The sequence below is a fragment of the Salmo salar genome, chromosome 03 (assembly GCF_965601325.2).
Source record: "Salmo salar chromosome 03, fSalSal1, whole genome shotgun sequence".
In the NCBI taxonomy this organism is placed as follows: Eukaryota; Metazoa; Chordata; class Actinopteri; order Salmoniformes; family Salmonidae; genus Salmo; species Salmo salar.
The window spans coordinates 96,940,527-96,961,274 of NC_138293.1; positions in this window are offsets into that span (position 1 = coordinate 96,940,527).

Here is a 20,748-nt window from a genome sequence, read left to right on the forward strand (position 1 = left end):
GATCCCCATTAGTTCCTGCCGAGGAAGCAGCTACTCTTCCTGGGGTTAATTATGGATCCCCATTAGTTCCTGCCAAGGCAGCAGCTACTCTTCCTGTGGTTTATTATGGATCCCCATTAGTTCCTGCCGAGGAAGCAGCTACTCTTCCTGGGGTTTATTATGGATCCCCATTAGTTCCTGTCAAGGCAGCAGCTACTCTTCCTGTGGTTTATTATGGATCCCCATTAGTTCCTGCCAAAGCAGCAGCTACTCTTCCTGGGGTTTATTATGGATCCCCATTAGTTCCTGCCAAGGAATCAGCTACTCTTCCTGGGGTTTATTATGGATCCCCATTAGTTCCTGCCGAGGCAGCAGCTAATCTTCCTGGGGTTTATTATGGATCCCCATTAGTTCATGCCAAGGCAGCAGCTACTCTTCCTGGAGTTTATTAAGGATCTCCATTAGTTCCTGCCAAGGCAGCAGCTACTCTTCCTGTGGTTTATTATGGATCCCCATTAGTTCCTGCCGAGGAAGCAGCTACTCTTCCTGGGGTTTATTATGGATCCTATTAGTTCCTGCCGAGGAAGCACCTACTCTTCCTGGGGTTTATTATGGATCCCCATTAGTTCCTGCCAAGGCAGCAGCTACTCTTCCTGGGGTTTATTAAGGATCTCCATTAGTTCCTGCCAAGGCAGCAGCTAGTCTTCCTGTGGTTTATTATGGATCCCCATTAGTTCCTGCCAAGGCAGCAGCTACTCTTCCTGGGGTTTATTATGGATCCCCATTAGTTCCTGCCGAGGCAGCAGCTAATCTTCCTGGGGTTTATTATGGATCCTATTAGTTCCTGCCGAGGCACCAGCTACTCTTCCTGGAGTGTATTATGGATCCCCATTAGTTCCTGCCAAGGAATCAGCTACTCTTCCTGGGGTTTATTATGGATCCCCATTAGTTCCTGCCGAGGCAGCAGCTAATCTTCCTGGGGTTTATTATGGATCCCCATTAGTTCATGCCAAGGCAGCAGCTACTCTTCCTGGAGTTTATTAAGGATCTCCATTAGTTCCTGCCAAGGCAGCAGCTACTCTTCCTGTGGTTTATTATGGATCCCCATTAGTTCCTGCCGAGGAAGCAGCTACTCTTCCTGGGGTTTATTATGGATCCTATTAGTTCCTGCCGAGGAAGCACCTACTCTTCCTGGGGTTTATTATGGATCCCCATTAGTTCCTGCCAAGCCAGCAGCTACTCTTCCTGGGGTTTATTAAGGATCTCCATTAGTTCCTGCCAAGGCAGCAGCTAGTCTTCCTGTGGTTTATTATGGATCCCCATTAGTTCCTGCCAAGGCAGCAGCTACTCTTCCTGGGGTTTATTATGGATCCCCATTAGTTCCTGCCGAGGCAGCAGCTAATCTTCCTGGGGTTTATTATGGATCCTATTAGTTCCTGCCGAGGCACCAGCTACTCTTCCTGGAGTGTATTATGGATCCCCATTAGTTCCTGCCGAGGCAGTAGCTACTATTCCTGGGGTTTATTATGGATCCCCATTAGTTCCTGCCAAGTCAGCAGCTACTCTTCCTGGAGTTTATTAAGGATCTCCATTATTTCCTGCCAAGGCAGCAGCTACTCTTCCTGTGGTTTATTATGGATCCCCATTAGTTCCTGCCGAGGAAGCAGCTACTCTTCCTGGGGTTTATTATGGATCCTATTAGTTCCTGCCGAGGAAGCACCTACTCTTCCTGGGGTTTATTATGGATCCCCATTAGTTCCTGCCAAGGCAGCAGCTACTCTTCCTGGGGTTTATTAAGGATCTCCATTAGTTCCTGCCAAGGCAGCAGCTAGTCTTCCTGTGGTTTATTATGGATCCCCATTAGTTCCTGCCAAGGCAGCAGCTACTCTTCCTGGGGTTTATTATGGATCCCCATTAGTTCCTGCCGAGGCAGCAGCTAATCTTCCTGGGGTTTATTATGGATCCTATTAGTTCCTGCCGAGGCACCAGCTACTCTTCCTGGAGTGTATTATGGATCCCCATTAGTTCCTGCCGAGGCAGTAGCTACTATTCCTGGGGTTTATTATGGATCCCCATTAGTTCCTGCCAAGTCAGCAGATACTCTTCCTAGGGTTTATTATGGAACCCCATTATTTCCTGCCAAGGCAGCAGCTTCTATTCCTGGGGTTTTTTATGGATCCCCATTAGTTCCTGACAAGGCAGCAGCTACGCTTCCTGGGGTTTATTATGGATCCCCATTAGTTCCTGCCAAGGCAGCAGCTACTCTTCCTAGGGTTTATTATGGAACCCCATTAGTTCCTGCCAAGGCAGCAACGACTCTTACTGGGGTTTATTATGGATCCCCATTAGTTCCTGACAAGGCAGCAGCCACTCTTCCTGGGGTTTATTATGGAACCCCATTAGTTCCTGCCAAGGCAGCAGCTACTCTTCCTGGGGTTTATTATGGATCCCAATTAGTTCCTGCCGAGGCATCAGCTACTCTTCCTGGAGTTTATTATGGATCCCCATTAGTTCCTGCCGAGGCAGCAGCTACTCTTCCTGGGGTTTATTATGGATCCCCATTAGTTCCTGCCAAGTCAGCAGATACTCTTCCTAGGGTTTATTATGGAACCCCATTAGTTCCTGCCAAGGCAGCAGCTACTCTTCCTGGGGTTTTTTATGGATCCCCATTAGTTCCTGACAAGGCAGCAGCTATGCTTCCTGGGGTTTATTATGGAGCCCCATTAGTTCCTGCCAAGGCAGCAGCTACTCTTCCTAGGGTTTATTATGGAACCCCATTAGTTCCTGCCAAGGCAGCAGCTACTCTTACTGGGGTTTATTATGGATCCCCATTAGTTCCTGACAAGGCAGCAGCTACTCTTCCTGGGGTTTATTTTGGATCCTATTAGTTCCTGCCAAGGCAGCAGCTACTCTTCCTGGGGTTTATTATGGATCCCCATTAGTTCCTGCCGAGGCAGCAGCTACGCTTCCTGGGGCTTATTATGGATCCTATTAGTTCCTGCCAAGGCAGCAGCTACTCTTACTGGGGTTTATTATGGATCCCCATTAGTTCCTGACAAGGCAGCAGCTACTCTTCCTGGGGTTTATTATGGATCCCCATTAGTTCCTGCCAAGGCAGCAGCTACTCTTCCTGGGGTTTATTATGGATCCCCATTAGTTCCTGCCGAGGCAGCAGCTACTCTTCCTGGGGTTTATTATGGATCCTTTTAGTTCCTGCCGAGATAGCAGCTACTCTTCCTGTGGTTTATTATGAATCCCCATTAGTTCCTGCAAAGGCAGCAGCTACTCTTCCTGGGGTTTATTATGGATCCCCATTAGTTCCTGCCAAGGCAGCAGCTACTCTTCCTAGGGTTTATTATGGAATCGCATTAGTTCCTGCCAAGGCAGCAGCTACTCTTACTGGGGTTTATTATGGATCCCCATTAGTTCCTGACAAGGCAGCAGCCACTCTTCCTGGGGTTTATTATGGATCCCCATTAGTTCCTGCCAAGGCAGCAGCTACTCTTCCTGGGGTTTATTATGGATCCCCATTAGTTCCTGCCGAGGCACCAGCTACTCTTCCTGGAGTGTATCATGGATCCCCATTAGTTCCTGCCGAGGCAGCAGCTACTCTTCCTGGGGTTTATTATGGATCCCCATTAGTTCCTGCCAAGTCAGCAGATACTCTTCCTAGGGTTTATTATGGAACCCCATTATTTCCTGCCAAGGCAGCAGCTTCTATTCCTGGGGTTTTTTATGGATCCCCATTAGTTCCTGACAAGGCAGCAGCTACGCTTCCTGGGGTTTATTATGGATCCCCATTAGTTCCTGCCAAGGCAGCAGCTACTCTTCCTAGGGTTTATTATGGAACCCCATTAGTTCCTGCCAAGGCACCAGCTACTCTTACTGGGGTTTATTATGGATCCCCATTAGTTCCTGACAAGGCAGCAGCTACTCTTCCTGGGGTTTATTATGGATCCTATTAGTTCCTGCCAAGGCAGCAGCTACTCTTCCTGGGGTTTATTATGGATCCCCATTAGTTCCTGCCGAGGCAGCAGCTACGTTTCCTGGGGCTTATTATGGATCCTATTAGTTCCTGCCAAGGCAGCAGCTACTCTTCCTGGGGTTTATTATGGATCCCCATTAGTTCCTGCCAAGGCAGCAGCTACTCTTACTGGGGTTTATTATGGATCCCCATTAGTTCCTGACAAGGCAGCAGCTACTCTTCCTGGGGTTTATTATGGATCCCCATTAGTTCCTGCCAAGGCAGCAGCTACTCTTCCTGGGGTTTATTATGGATCCCCATTATTTCCTGCCGAGGCAGCAGCAACTCTTCCTGGGGTTTATTATGGATCCTTTTAGTTCCTGCAGAGATAGCAGCTACTCTTCCTGGGGTTTATTATGGATCCCCATTAGTTCATGCCAAGGCAGCAGCTACTCTTCCTGGAGTTTATTAAGGATCTCCATTAGTTCCTGCCAAGGCAGCAGCTACTCTTCCTGTGGTTTTTTATGGATCCCCATTAGTTCCTGCCGAGGAAGCAGCTACTCTTCCTGGGGTTAATTATGGATCCCCATTAGTTCCTGCCAAGGCAGCAGCTACTCTTCCTGTGGTTTATTATGGATCCCCATTAGTTCCTGCCGAGGAAGCAGCTACTCTTCCTGGGGTTTATTATGGATCCCCATTAGTTCCTGTCAAGGCAGCAGCTACTCTTCCTGTGGTTTATTATGGATCCCCATTAGTTCCTGCCAAAGCAGCAGCTACTCTTCCTGGGGTTTATTATGGATCCCCATTAGTTCCTGCCAAGGAATCAGCTACTCTTCCTGGGGTTTATTATGGATCCCCATTAGTTCCTGCCGAGGCAGCAGCTAATCTTCCTGGGGTTTATTATGGATCCCCATTAGTTCATGCCAAGGCAGCAGCTACTCTTCCTGGAGTTTATTATGGATCCCCATTAGTTCATGCCAAGGCAGCAGCTACTCTTCCTGGGGTTTATTAAGGATCTCCATTAGTTCCTGCCAAGGCAGCAGCTACTCTTCCTGTGGTTTATTATGGATCCCCATTAGTTCCTGCCGAGGAAGCAGCTACTCTTCCTGGGGTTTATTATGGATCCCATTAGTTCCTGCCAAGGCAGCAGCTACTCTTACTGGGGTTTATTATGGATCCCCATTAGTTCCTGACAAGGCAGCAGCTACTCTTCCTGGGGTTTATTATGGATCCCCATTAGTTCTTGCCAAGGCAGCAGCTACTCTTCCTGGGGTTTATTATGGATCCCCATTAGTTCTTTTTCCCAAGATGGCGTAGCAGTTCAGACGTCCTCTACCCTCCTCTTGTCGTGTCCCGTGTATATATATATTTACATATTTTTTCTTCACTTATCTTTTTATATATATATATATTTTTTAATTCTAAAAACTCAACCTCAAAGCACTCTCCTGCAACCCGCCTCACCAATTTAAAAAAGAAAGTATTATTTACCTCATCTGAATTCCACAACAGAAGCTAGCAAGAGGTTAGCCATTTTCACTGGCTAACGTTGAAGTTCAGCTAGCCACGGTTAGCTGTCCTCAGCTATCCATTAGCTCGAAAAGCTATCGCCAGTTTTTGTACAGCGCGACTCAGACCAGAGCATACCGGACCTATTCTCTCTCCTTTCCCCGATTTCTACCGCAGGCTCTGGACATTTACACCTGGATCTCGCAGCTAACTAGCTGCTACCAGAGTGACTATTGGCAACGTCGGTCACGGAATTAACACACATTATTACGGAGCTAGCCAGCTAGCCAGCTGAAGAGTTCCGTCAGCCACTCCTGGGCTATTCCTGAGCTAGCCAGCTGAAGTGTCTCCTGGGCTACAACTCACCTATCCTGACCCGTTTTACTGCCGATCCGGAGCCCCATCGGGTCTTCACGACTGGACCACCGACGTTATCTGCCCGAGGGAGTTATCCAACTGGCCCCTCCGTCGCGACGTAACCTGATCGCCCATCTGCGGCCCGCTAATCGTTAGCTGTCTTTTCGGCTGCGATCTGAATAGGTCTATCGGACACTTTTCTTGGGCCACTATAACTAACTATTTTGCCAACTTGGACTGGTCCCCCCTTCCACACGGAACCCCACTAACCCACAGACGGAAACGCACGAGGTGGCTAAAACAGACCTCCCTCCCATCTTCCACCAGCTTGCTACCTATGGCCCGGCTAGCTGTCTGAATCTCACTGGACCCTTTGATCACTCGGCTAAGCATGCCTCTCCTTAATGTCAATATGCCTTCTCCATTGCTGTTCTGGTTAGTGTTTATTGGCTTATTTCACTGTAGAGCCTCTAGCCCTGCTCATTATACCTTATCCAACCTCTCAGTTCCTCCACCCACACATGCTATGACATCTTCTGGTTTCAATGATGTTTCTAGAGACAATATCTCTCTCATAATCACTAAATGCCTAGGTTTACCTCCTCTGTACTCACATCCCACCATACCTTTGTCTGTACATTATACCTTGAAGCTATTTTATCGCCCCCAGAAACCTGCTCCTTTTTCTCTCTATTCTGGACGTCACAGACGACCAATTCTTATAGCTTTTAGCCGTACCTTCATACTTATTCTTCTCTGCTCCTCTGGGGATGTAGAGGTGAATCCAGGCCCTGCAGTGCCTGGCTCCACTCCTACTCCCCAGGCGCTCTCTTTTGATGACTTCTGTAACCGTAATAACCTTGGTTTCATGCATGTTAACATTAGAAGCCTCCTCCCTAAGTTTGTTTTATTCACTGCTTTAGCACACTCTGCCAACCCGGATGTCCTAGCTGTGTCTGAATCTTGGCTGAGGAAGTCCACCAAAAACTCTGAAATCTTCATCCCTAACTACAACGTTTTCAGACAAGATAGAACGACCAAAGGGGGCGGTGTTGCAATCTACTGCAGAGATAGCCTGCAGAGTTCTGTCCTGCTATCCAGGTCTGTACCCAAACAATTTGAACTTCTACTTTTAAAAATCCACCTCTCCAAAAACAAGTCTCTCACCGTTGCCGCCTGCTATAGACCCCCCTCGGCCCCTAGTTGTGCTCTGGACACCATATGTGAACTGATTGCCCCCCATCTATCTTCAGAGCTCGTGCTACTAGGTGACCTAAACTGGGACATGCTTAACACCCCAGCCATCCTACAATCCAAGCTTGATGCCCTCAATCTCACACAAATTATTAATGAACCCACCAGGTACAACCCCAAAGCCGCAAACACTGGCACCCTCATAGATATCATCCTAACCAACGTGCCCTCTAAATACACCTCTGCTGTTTTCAACCAAGATCTCAGCGATCACTGCCTCATTGCCTGCACCCGTAATGGGTCAGCGGTCAAACGACCTCCACTCATCACTGTCAAACGCTCCCTGAAACATTTCAACGAGCAAGCCTTTCTAATCGACCTGGCCCTGGTATCCTGGAAGGATATTGACCTCATCCCGTCAGTAGAGGATGCCTGGTTATTTTTTTTAAATGCCTTCCTCTCCATCTTAAATAAGCATGCCCCTTTCAAGAAATTTAGAACCAGGAACAGATATAGCCCTTGGTTCTCCCCAGACCTGACTGCCCTTAACCAACACAAAAATATCCTGTGGCGTTCTGCATTAGCATCGAACTGCCCCCGCGATATGCAACTTTTTAGGGAAGTTAGAAACCAATACACACAGGCAGTTAGAAACGCCAAGGCTAGCTTTTTCAAACAGAAATTCGCTTCGTGCAACTCCAACTCTAAAAAGTTCTGGGACATTGTAAAGTCCATGGAGAATAAGAACACCTCCTCCCAACTGCCCACTGCACTGAGGATAGGAAACTCTGTCACCACCGATAAGCCCACTATAATTGAGAATTTCAACAAGCATTTTTCTACGGCTGGCCATGCTTTCCACCTAACTACCCCTACTGCATTCAACAGCACTGCACCCCCCACAGCTACTCACCCAAGCCTCCCCCATTTCTCCTTCTCCCAAATCCATTCAGCTGATGTTCTGAAAGAGCTGCAAAATCTGGACCCCTACAAATCAGCTGGGCTTGACAATCTGGATCCTTTCTTTCTAAAATGATCTGCCGAAATTATTGCAACCCCTATTACTAGCCTGTTCAACCTCTCTTTCGTGTCGTCTGAGATTCCCATAGATTGGAAAGCAGCTGCTGTCATCCCCCTCTTCAAAGGAGGTGACACTCTTGACCCAAATTGCTACAGACCTATATCCATCCTACCCTGCCTTTCTAAGGTCTTCGAAAGCCAAGTTAACAAACAGATTACCGACCATTTCGAATCCCACCGCACCCTCTCCGCTATCCAATCTGGTTTCAGAGCTGGTCATGGGAGCACCTCAGCCACGCTCAAGGTCCTAAACGACATCGTAACCGCCATCGATAAGAAACAATACTGTGCTGCCGTATTCATTGACCTGGCCAAAGCTTTTGACTCTGTTAATCACCACATCCTCATCGGCAGACTCAGTAGCCTTGGTTTCTCAAACGATTGCGTCGCCTGGTTCACCAACTACTTCTCTGACAGAGTTCAGTGTGTCAAATCGGAGGGCCTACTGTCTGGACCTCTGGCAGTCTCTATGGGGGTACCACAGGGTTCAATTCTTGGGCCAACTCTTTTCTCTGTATACATAAATGATGTCGCTCTTGCTGCTGGTGAATCTCTGATCCACCTCTACGCAGACGACACCATTCTGTACACTTCTGGCCCTTCTTTGGACACTGTGTTAACAACCCTCCAGACGAGCTTCAATGCCATTCAACTCTCCTTCCGTGGTCTCCAACTGCTCCTAAACACAAGTAAAACTAAATGCATGCTCTTCAACCGATCGCTGCCTGCACCTGCCCGCCTGTCCAGCATCACTTCTCTGGACGGTTCTAACTTAGAATTTGTGGACAACTACAAATACCTAGGTGCCTGGTTAGACTGTAAACTCTCCTTCCAGACTCACATCAATCATCTCCAATCCAAAGTGAAATCTCGAATTGGCTTCCTATTTCGCAACAAAGCATCCTTCACTCATGCTGCCAAACATACCCTCGTAAAACTGACCATCCTACCAATCCTCGACTTCGGCGATGTCATTTACAAAATAGCTTCCAATACCCTACTCAACAAGCTGGATGCAGTCTATCACAGTGCCATCCGTTTTGTCACCAAAGCCCTATATACTACCCACCACTGCGACCTGTACGCTCTCGTTGGCTGGCCTTCGCTTCATAATCGTCGCCAAACACATTGGCTCCAGGTCATCTACAAGACCCTGCTAGGTAAAGTCCCCCCTTATCTCCGCTCACTGGTCACCATAGCAGCACCCACCTGTAGCACGCGCTCCAGCAGGTATATCTCTCTGGTCACCCCTAAAGCCAACTCCTCCTTTGGTCGTCTCTCCTTCCAGTTCTCTGCTGCCAATGACTGGAACGAACTACAAAAATCTCTGAAACTGGAAACACTTATCTCCCTCACTAGCTTTAAGCACCAGTTGTCAGAGCAGCTCACAGATCACTGCACCTGTACATAGCCCATCTATAATTTAGCCCAAACTACTACCTCTTCCCCTACTGTATTTATTTATTTTATTTATTTTGCTCCTTTGCACCATATTATTTCTATTTTATCTCTGAACTTTCTTCAAACTACAAATCTACCATTCCAGTGTTTTTCTTGCTATACTTTATTTACTTTGCCACCATGGCATTTTTTTGCCTTTACCTCCCTTATCTCACATCATTTACTCACATTGTATATAGTCTTATTTTTTTTTTCATTTTTTAGTTTTATTTATTTTTTTATAATTTTTTTCTACTGCATCATTGATTGTATGTTGTTTTACTCCATGTGTAACTCTGTGTTTTTGTATGTTGTCGAACTGCTTTGCTTTATCTTGGCCAGGTCGCAATTGTAAATGAGAACTTGTTCTCAACTTGCCTACCTGGTTAAATAAAGGTGAAATAAAAAATAAAATAAATAAAAGTTCCTGCCAAGGCAGCAGCTACTCTTCCTGTGGTTTATTATGGATCCCCATTAGTTCCTGCCAAGGCAGCAGCTGCTCTTCCTGGGGTTTATTATGGATCCCCATAAGTTCCTGCCGAGGCAGCAGCTACTCTTCCTAGGGTTTATTATGGAACCCCATTAGTTCCTGCCAAGGCAGCAGCTACTCTTACTGGGGTTTATTATGGATCCCCATTAGTTCCTGACAAGGCAGCAGCTACTCTTCCTGGGGTTTATTATGGATCCCCATTAGTTCTTGCCAAGGCAGCAGCTACTCTTCCTGGGGTTTATTATGGATCCCCATTAGTTCTTTTTCCCAAGATGGCGTAGCAGTTCAGACGTCCTCTACCGTCCTCTTGTCGTGTCCCGTGTATATATATATTTACATATTTTTTCTTCACTTATCTTTTTATATATATATATATTTTTTAATTCTAAAAACTCAACCTCAAAGCACTCTCCTGCAACCCGCCTCACCAATTTAAAAAAGAAAGTATTATTTACCTCATCTGAATTCCACAACAGAAGCTAGCAAGAGGTTAGCCATTTTCACTGGCTAACGTTGAAGTTCAGCTAGCCACGGTTAGCTGTCCTCAGCTATCCATTAGCTCGAAAAGCTATCGCCAGTTTTTGTACAGCGCGACTCAGACCAGAGCATACCGGACCTATTCTCTCTCCTTTCCCCGATTTCTACCGCAGGCTCTGGACATTTACACCTGGATCTCGCAGCTAACTAGCTGCTACCAGAGTGACTATTGGCAACGTCGGTCACGGAATTAACACACATTATTACGGAGCTAGCCAGCTAGCCAGCTGAAGAGTTCCGTCAGCCACTCCTGGGCTATTCCTGAGCTAGCCAGCTGAAGTGTCTCCTGGGCTACAACTCACCTATCCTGACCCGTTTTACTGCCGATCCGGAGCCCCATCGGGTCTTCACGACTGGACCACCGACGTTATCTGCCCGAGGGAGTTATCCAACTGGCCCCTCCGTCGCGACGTAACCTGATCGCCCATCTGCGGCCCGCTAATCGTTAGCTGTCTTTTCGGCTGCGATCTGAATAGGTCTATCGGACACTTTTCTTGGGCCACTATAACTAACTATTTTGCCAACTTGGACTGGTCCCCCCTTCCACACGGAACCCCACTAACCCACAGACGGAAACGCACGAGGTGGCTAAAACAGACCTCCCTCCCATCTTCCACCAGCTTGCTACCTATGGCCCGGCTAGCTGTCTGAATCTCACTGGACCCTTTGATCACTCGGCTAAGCATGCCTCTCCTTAATGTCAATATGCCTTCTCCATTGCTGTTCTGGTTAGTGTTTATTGGCTTATTTCACTGTAGAGCCTCTAGCCCTGCTCATTATACCTTATCCAACCTCTCAGTTCCTCCACCCACACATGCTATGACATCTTCTGGTTTCAATGATGTTTCTAGAGACAATATCTCTCTCATAATCACTAAATGCCTAGGTTTACCTCCTCTGTACTCACATCCCACCATACCTTTGTCTGTACATTATACCTTGAAGCTATTTTATCGCCCCCAGAAACCTGCTCCTTTTTCTCTCTATTCTGGACGTCACAGACGACCAATTCTTATAGCTTTTAGCCGTACCCTCATACTTATTCTTCTCTGCTCCTCTGGGGATGTAGAGGTGAATCCAGGCCCTGCAGTGCCTGGCTCCACTCCTACTCCCCAGGCGCTCTCTTTTGATGACTTCTGTAACCGTAATAACCTTGGTTTCATGCATGTTAACATTAGAAGCCTCCTCCCTAAGTTTGTTTTATTCACTGCTTTAGCACACTCTGCCAACCCGGATGTCCTAGCTGTGTCTGAATCTTGGCTGAGGAAGTCCACCAAAAACTCTGAAATCTTCATCCCTAACTACAACGTTTTCAGACAAGATAGAACGACCAAAGGGGGCGGTGTTGCAATCTACTGCAGAGATAGCCTGCAGAGTTCTGTCCTGCTATCCAGGTCTGTACCCAAACAATTTGAACTTCTACTTTTAAAAATCCACCTCTCCAAAAACAAGTCTCTCACCGTTGCCGCCTGCTATAGACCCCCCTCGGCCCCTAGTTGTGCTCTGGACACCATATGTGAACTGATTGCCCCCCATCTATCTTCAGAGCTCGTGCTACTAGGTGACCTAAACTGGGACATGCTTAACACCCCAGCCATCCTACAATCCAAGCTTGATGCCCTCAATCTCACACAAATTATTAATGAACCCACCAGGTACAACCCCAAAGCCGCAAACACTGGCACCCTCATAGATATCATCCTAACCAACGTGCCCTCTAAATACACCTCTGCTGTTTTCAACCAAGATCTCAGCGATCACTGCCTCATTGCCTGCACCCGTAATGGGTCAGCGGTCAAACGACCTCCACTCATCACTGTCAAACGCTCCCTGAAACATTTCAACGAGCAAGCCTTTCTAATCGACCTGGCCCTGGTATCCTGGAAGGATATTGACCTCATCCCGTCAGTAGAGGATGCCTGGTTATTTTTTTTAAATGCCTTCCTCTCCATCTTAAATAAGCATGCCCCTTTCAAGAAATTTAGAACCAGGAACAGATATAGCCCTTGGTTCTCCCCAGACCTGACTGCCCTTAACCAACACAAAAATATCCTGTGGCGTTCTGCATTAGCATCGAACTGCCCCCGCGATATGCAACTTTTTAGGGAAGTTAGAAACCAATACACACAGGCAGTTAGAAACGCCAAGGCTAGCTTTTTCAAACAGAAATTCGCTTCGTGCAACTCCAACTCTAAAAAGTTCTGGGACATTGTAAAGTCCATGGAGAATAAGAACACCTCCTCCCAACTGCCCACTGCACTGAGGATAGGAAACTCTGTCACCACCGATAAGCCCACTATAATTGAGAATTTCAACAAGCATTTTTCTACGGCTGGCCATGCTTTCCACCTAACTACCCCTACTGCATTCAACAGCACTGCACCCCCCACAGCTACTCACCCAAGCCTCCCCCATTTCTCCTTCTCCCAAATCCATTCAGCTGATGTTCTGAAAGAGCTGCAAAATCTGGACCCCTACAAATCAGCTGGGCTTGACAATCTGGATCCTTTCTTTCTAAAATGATCTGCCGAAATTATTGCAACCCCTATTACTAGCCTGTTCAACCTCTCTTTCGTGTCGTCTGAGATTCCCATAGATTGGAAAGCAGCTGCTGTCATCCCCCTCTTCAAAGGAGGTGACACTCTTGACCCAAATTGCTACAGACCTATATCCATCCTACCCTGCCTTTCTAAGGTCTTCGAAAGCCAAGTTAACAAACAGATTACCGACCATTTCGAATCCCACCGCACCCTCTCCGCTATCCAATCTGGTTTCAGAGCTGGTCATGGGAGCACCTCAGCCACGCTCAAGGTCCTAAACGACATCGTAACCGCCATCGATAAGAAACAATACTGTGCTGCCGTATTCATTGACCTGGCCAAAGCTTTTGACTCTGTTAATCACCACATCCTCATCGGCAGACTCAGTAGCCTTGGTTTCTCAAACGATTGCGTCGCCTGGTTCACCAACTACTTCTCTGACAGAGTTCAGTGTGTCAAATCGGAGGGCCTACTGTCTGGACCTCTGGCAGTCTCTATGGGGGTACCACAGGGTTCAATTCTTGGGCCAACTCTTTTCTCTGTATACATAAATGATGTCGCTCTTGCTGCTGGTGAATCTCTGATCCACCTCTACGCAGACGACACCATTCTGTACACTTCTGGCCCTTCTTTGGACACTGTGTTAACAACCCTCCAGACGAGCTTCAATGCCATTCAACTCTCCTTCCGTGGTCTCCAACTGCTCCTAAACACAAGTAAAACTAAATGCATGCTCTTCAACCGATCGCTGCCTGCACCTGCCCGCCTGTCCAGCATCACTTCTCTGGACGGTTCTAACTTAGAATTTGTGGACAACTACAAATACCTAGGTGCCTGGTTAGACTGTAAACTCTCCTTCCAGACTCACATCAATCATCTCCAATCCAAAGTGAAATCTCGAATTGGCTTCCTATTTCGCAACAAAGCATCCTTCACTCATGCTGCCAAACATACCCTCGTAAAACTGACCATCCTACCAATCCTCGACTTCGGCGATGTCATTTACAAAATAGCTTCCAATACCCTACTCAACAAGCTGGATGCAGTCTATCACAGTGCCATCCGTTTTGTCACCAAAGCCCTATATACTACCCACCACTGCGACCTGTACGCTCTCGTTGGCTGGCCTTCGCTTCATAATCGTCGCCAAACACATTGGCTCCAGGTCATCTACAAGACCCTGCTAGGTAAAGTCCCCCCTTATCTCCGCTCACTGGTCACCATAGCAGCACCCACCTGTAGCACGCGCTCCAGCAGGTATATCTCTCTGGTCACCCCTAAAGCCAACTCCTCCTTTGGTCGTCTCTCCTTCCAGTTCTCTGCTGCCAATGACTGGAACGAACTACAAAAATCTCTGAAACTGGAAACACTTATCTCCCTCACTAGCTTTAAGCACCAGTTGTCAGAGCAGCTCACAGATCACTGCACCTGTACATAGCCCATCTATAATTTAGCCCAAACTACTACCTCTTCCCCTACTGTATTTATTTATTTTATTTATTTTGCTCCTTTGCACCATATTATTTCTATTTTATCTCTGAACTTTCTTCAAACTACAAATCTACCATTCCAGTGTTTTTCTTGCTATACTTTATTTACTTTGCCACCATGGCATTTTTTTGCCTTTACCTCCCTTATCTCACATCATTTACTCACATTGTATATAGTCTTATTTTTTTTTTCATTTTTTATTTTTATTTATTTTTTTATTATTTTTTTCTACTGCATCATTGATTGTATGTTGTTTTACTCCATGTGTAACTCTGTGTTTTTGTATGTTGTCGAACTGCTTTGCTTTATCTTGGCCAGGTCGCAATTGTAAATGAGAACTTGTTCTCAACTTGCCTACCTGGTTAAATAAAGGTGAAATAAAAAATAAAATAAATAAAAGTTCCTGCCAAGGCAGCAGCTACTCTTCCTGGGGTTTATTATGGATCCCCATTAGTTCCTGCCGAGGCAGCAGCTACTCTTCCTGGAGTTTATTATGGTTCCCCATTAGTTCCTGCCGAGGCAGCAGCTACTCTTCCTGGGGTTTATTATGGATCCCCATTCATTCCAGCCGAGGCAGCAGCTACTCTTCCTGGGGTTTATTATGGATCCCCATTAGTTCCTGCCGAGGCAGCAGCTACTCTTCCTGGGGATTTATTATGGATCCTATTAGTTCCTGCCGAGGCAGCAGCTACTCTTCCTGGGGTTTATTATGGATCCTATTAGTTCCTGCCAAGGCAGCAGCTACTCTTCCTGGGGTTTATTATGGATCCCCATTAGTTCCTGCCGAGGCAGCAGCTACTCTTCCTGGGGTTTATTATGGATCCTATTAGTTCCTGCCGAGGAAGCAGCTACTCTTCCTGGGGTTTATTATGGATCCCCATTAGTTCCTGCCGAGGCAGCAGCTACTCTTACTGGGGTTTATTATGGATCCTTTTAGTTCCTGCTGAGGAAGCAGCTACTCTTCCTGGGGTTTATTATGGATCCCCATTAGTTCCTGCCGAGGCTGCATCTACTCTTCCTGGGGTTTATCATGGATCCTATTAGTTCCTGCCGAGGAAGCAGCTACTCTTCCTGGCGTTTACCACTACAATACAACACATTATTACACCACTACTCTGCCACTACATATCTACAATTCAACATTTATGATACCGCAATACAACAATATTACAACATTACGATGTACTTATGTGTAGAATGCGGTTAGCGAGTGTGTGCGTATGTGTGTGTGTTCACGTGTGTGTCTCTTCACAGTCCATGTTGTGTATCTGTTTTTTAAATCTTATTTTACTGCCTGCCTGAGTTACTTGATGCGGAACAGAGTTCCATGTAGTCATGGCTCTATGTAGTACTGTGCACCTTGGATAGTCTGTACTGGACTTGGGGATTGTGAAGAGACCTCTGGTGGTATGTCTTGTGGGGTATGCATGGGTGTCTGAGCTGTGGGCTAATCGTTTAAACAGACAGCACGGTGCTTCAACATGTCAATACCTCTCACAAATACAAGCAGTGAAGCAGTCAATCTCTCCTCCACTTTAAGCCAGGAGAGCTAGACATGCATATTATTAATGTTAGCTCTCTGTGCACATTTAAGGGCCAACCGTGCTGCTCTGTTCTGGGCCAACTGTAATTGGCCTATGTCCCTCTTTGTGGCACTTGACTATATGACTGGGCAGTAGTCCAGGTGCTACAGAACTAGGGCCTGTAGGACTTGTTTCATTGGTAGCGATGTCAAGAAAGCAGAGCAGCGCTTTATTATGGACAGACCTCCCCATCTTAGCTACTGTTGTATCAATATGTTATGACCATGACAGTCTTCAACTTGCACAATGTCCACATTATTCATTACATTATTATTTATTTAATTGAGGTTGATGGTTTAGTGAATGATTTATCCCCAAATACAATGCTTTTAGTTTAACTTAGTGTCTTTCTGCTTGACAGAATTCGACTCTCTTGATTCTAACTGCAGTTTGCAAATTACTTCCTAAAGTATTTTTTTATATGAATAAGTTAAAAGCTAACTGAGTGTAGATTCATAATTAAACACAACTGATATGATTAGAACAAAAGCTTCTAAAAGTCTTGGCCCTGTCCCAAAACGCTTCCTCTCTATTCCCTACATAGAGCTCTGGTCCAAAGTAGTGCACTAGAAAGGGTATAGGGTACAAGGTATAAGGTATAGGGCACAGGGTATAGGGTACAGGGTAAAAGGTACAGGGTACAGGGTATAGAGTATAGTGTACAGGGTATAAGGTATAGGGTACAGGGTATAGGGTATAGGGTATAAGGTATAGAGTACAGGGTATAGGGTATAAGGTACAGGGTATAGGGTATAAGGTATAAGGTACAGGGAACAGGGTACAGGGTACAGGGCATCATTTGGGACATAACCCCTTTCTCCAGCAACAGATATCTAATTAATATAGTACATTTGTATAGTGTTTTGATGCCATCAAATATCATCTAATCATAAAGACGAGAGGAATATTAGCTTAATTGACAGAGAGAGGAAATGATGGAAGGTGATTAACCAATTAAATGAGCACTCAGAGTTCATCAGATGTCAGACGTTTGTAATGAATGAAAACATGATTATGCCAACAACCATACGTTGATATTACGTGTATTAATGTGTTGTGAATGTGTTATGTATGGGCAATGAATGTGTTATGAAGTCCTTATGTAGGTACCCTTCAAATGCTTGTCTCTGGGCCTTTTCTTCACAATGCCTTTTTTTCGTGGTAACTTTCTATATGTGTTTTATAGGTTATTAAACTTTAAACGTTTAGGGATTCCAGGAAGACGTCCATCTAGGGTTTTGAACAGCTGGTAAATTGAGCCTTTTGGCATTTACAGAAATAAATATGAACAGAGCAGTGACGACATTACATTACATTTCCATACATTACCCAGATGTCATCTTCTCTCATGCTAACACACAGAGACTAGAGGTAACCACGGTTACTGAACTGATACTGAGGATACCCAGATGTCATCTTCTCTCATGCTAACACACAGAGACTAGAGGTAACCACGGTTACTGAACTGATACTGAGGATACCCAGATGTCATCTTCTCTCATGCTAACACACAGAGACTAGAGGTAACCACGGTTACTGAACTGATACTGAGGATACCCAGATGTCATCTTCTCTCATGCTAACACACAGAGACTAGAGGTAACCACGGTTACTGAACTGATACTGAGGATACCCAGATGTCATCTTCTCTCATGCTAACACACAGAGACTAGAGGTAACCACGGTTACTGAACTGATACTGAGGATACCCAGATGTCATCTTCTCTCATGCTAACACACAGAGACTAGAGGTAACCACGGTTACTGAACTGATACTGAGGATACCCAGATGTCATCTTCTCTCATGCTAACACACAGAGACTAGAGGTAACCACGGTTACTGAACTGATACTGAGGATACCCAGATGTCATCTTCTCTCATGCTAACACACAGAGACTAGAGGTAACCACGGTTACTGAACTGATACTGAGGATACCCAGATGTCATCTTCTCTCATGCTAACACACAGAGACTAGAGGTAACCACGGTTACTGAACTGATACTGAGGATACCCAGATGTCATCTTCTCTCATGCTAACACACAGAGACTAGAGGTAACCACGGTTACTGAACTGATACTGAGGATACCCAGATGTCATCTTCTCTCATGCTAACACACAGAGACTAGAGGTAACCACGGTTACTGAACTGATACTGAGGATACCCAGATGTCATCTTCTCTCATGCTAACACACAGAGACTAGAGGTAACCACGGTTACTGAACTGATACTGAGGATACCCAGATGTCATCTTCTCTCATGCTAACACACAGAGACTAGAGGTAACCACGGTTACTGAACTGATACTGAGGATACCCAGATGTCATCTTCTCTCATGCTAACACACAGAGACTAGAGGTAACCACGGTTACTGAACTGATACTGAGGATACCCAGATGTCATCTTCTCTCATGCTAACACACAGAGACTAGAGGTAACCACGGTTACTGAACTGATACTGAGGATACCCAGATGTCATCTTCTCTCATGCTAACACACAGAGACTAGAGGTAACCACGGTTACTGAACTGAGACAACTTGGTTGGTGTTTTTCTCCCTTCTCTCTGTCTCCCCTGGCTGTCTCAGACGCAGCTGGCTAAGGACGAGGATGCTCTGTTCTGTTCTGACTCGACAGTCTTCATTTTATTTAAAACCTCTGGGTGGGTGTATGTACCATGCATGGTGGGACTGTAAGAAGATACAAAACACACAGAGACAGAGAGAGTGAGACAGAGAGAGGAGAGAGGAGAGAGGGGAGATATATAGAGAGAGAGAGACAGAGAGAGGAGAGAGAGAGCGCAGAGAGAGGAGATATATATATATATATAGAGAGAGAGAGAGAGCAGAGAGAGGAGATATATTATATATATATATAATATATATATAGAGAGAGAGAGAGAGAGAGAGAGAGAGAGAGACAGAGAGAGAGAGAGTAGATATATAGAGAGAAAGGAGAGAGAGAGAGAGAGAGAGAGAGAGAGAGAAGCAACAAAACAGAGGGGAAATGGATAATACATTGTTCTTTCTAGTCCATTCTTTAGATATCAGACTCTCCGTCTCTTTCATCAGTAGCTATAGTGGAGATCCACTTCCCAGGGGAGGACAGAGCTGCAGTGTGAGGTCTGACTATAGTAGGAGATCCACTTCCCAGAGGAGAACAGAGCTGCAGTGTGAGGTCTGACTATAGTAGGAGATCCACTTCCCAGAGGAGAACAGAGCTGCAGTGTGAGGTCTGACTATAGTAGGAGATCCACTTCCCAGAGGAGAACAGAGCTGCAGTGTGAGGTCTGACTATAGTGGAGATCCACTTCCCAGGGGAGAACAGAGCTGCAGTGTGAGGTCTGACTATAGTGGAGATCCACTTCCCAGGGGAGAACAGAGCTGCAGTGTGAGGTCTGACTATAGTGGAGATCCACTTCCCAGAGGAGAACAGAGCTGCAGTGTGAGGTCTGACTATAGTGGAGATCCACTTCCCAGAGGAGAACAGAGCTGCAGTGTGAGGTCTGACTATAATGGAGATCCACTTCCCAGGGGAGAACAGAGCTGCAGTGTGAGGTCTGACTATAGTGGAGATCCACTTCCCAGAGGAGAACAGAGCTGCAGTGTGAGGTCTGACTATAGTAGGAGATCCACTTCCCAGAGGAGAACAGAGCTGCAGTGTGAGGTCTGACTATAGTAGGAGATCCACTTCCCAGAGGAGAACAGAGCTGCAGTGTGAGGTCTGACTATAATGGAGATCCACTTCCCAGAGGAGGACAGAGCTGCAGTGTGAGGTCTGACTATAGTGGAGATCCACTTCCCAGAGGAGAACAGAGCTGCCGTTTGAAGTCTGGCTTTAGGTTGGGGAGACTCAGGGACCTGGCATGTGGTATTAGTCTCTGGATGGCCAAACCACAGTGAGATGACCTTGAACCACAGTGAGATGACCTTGAACCACAGTGAGATGATCTAGAACCACAGTGAGATGATCTAGAACCACAGTGAGATTACCTAGAACCACAGTGAGATGACATTGAACCACAGTGAGATGATCTAGAACCTCAGTGAGATGACCTTGAACCACAGTGAGATGACCTTGAACCACAGTGAGATGATCTAGAACCACAGTGAGATGACCTTGAACCACAGTGAGATGACCTAGAACCACAGTGAGATGACCTTGAACCACAGTGAGATGACCTAGAACCACAGTGAGATGACCTAGAACCACAGTGAGATTACCTAAAACCCCAGAGAGATGACCTAGAACCACAGTGAGATGACCTAGAACCACAGTGAGATGACCTTGAACCACAGTGAGATGACCTAGAACCACAGTGAGATGACCTTGAACCACCGTGAAATGACCTAGAACCACAGTGAGATGACCTAGAACCACAGTGAGATGACCTAGAACCACAGTGAGATGACCTTGAACCACAGTGAGATGACCTTGCACCACAGTGAGATGACCTAGAACCACAGTGAGATGACCTTGAACCACAGTGAGATGACCTTGCACCACAGTGAGATGACCTAGAACCCCAGAGAGATTACCTAGAACCACAGTGAGATGACCTTGAACCACCGTGAAATGACCTAGA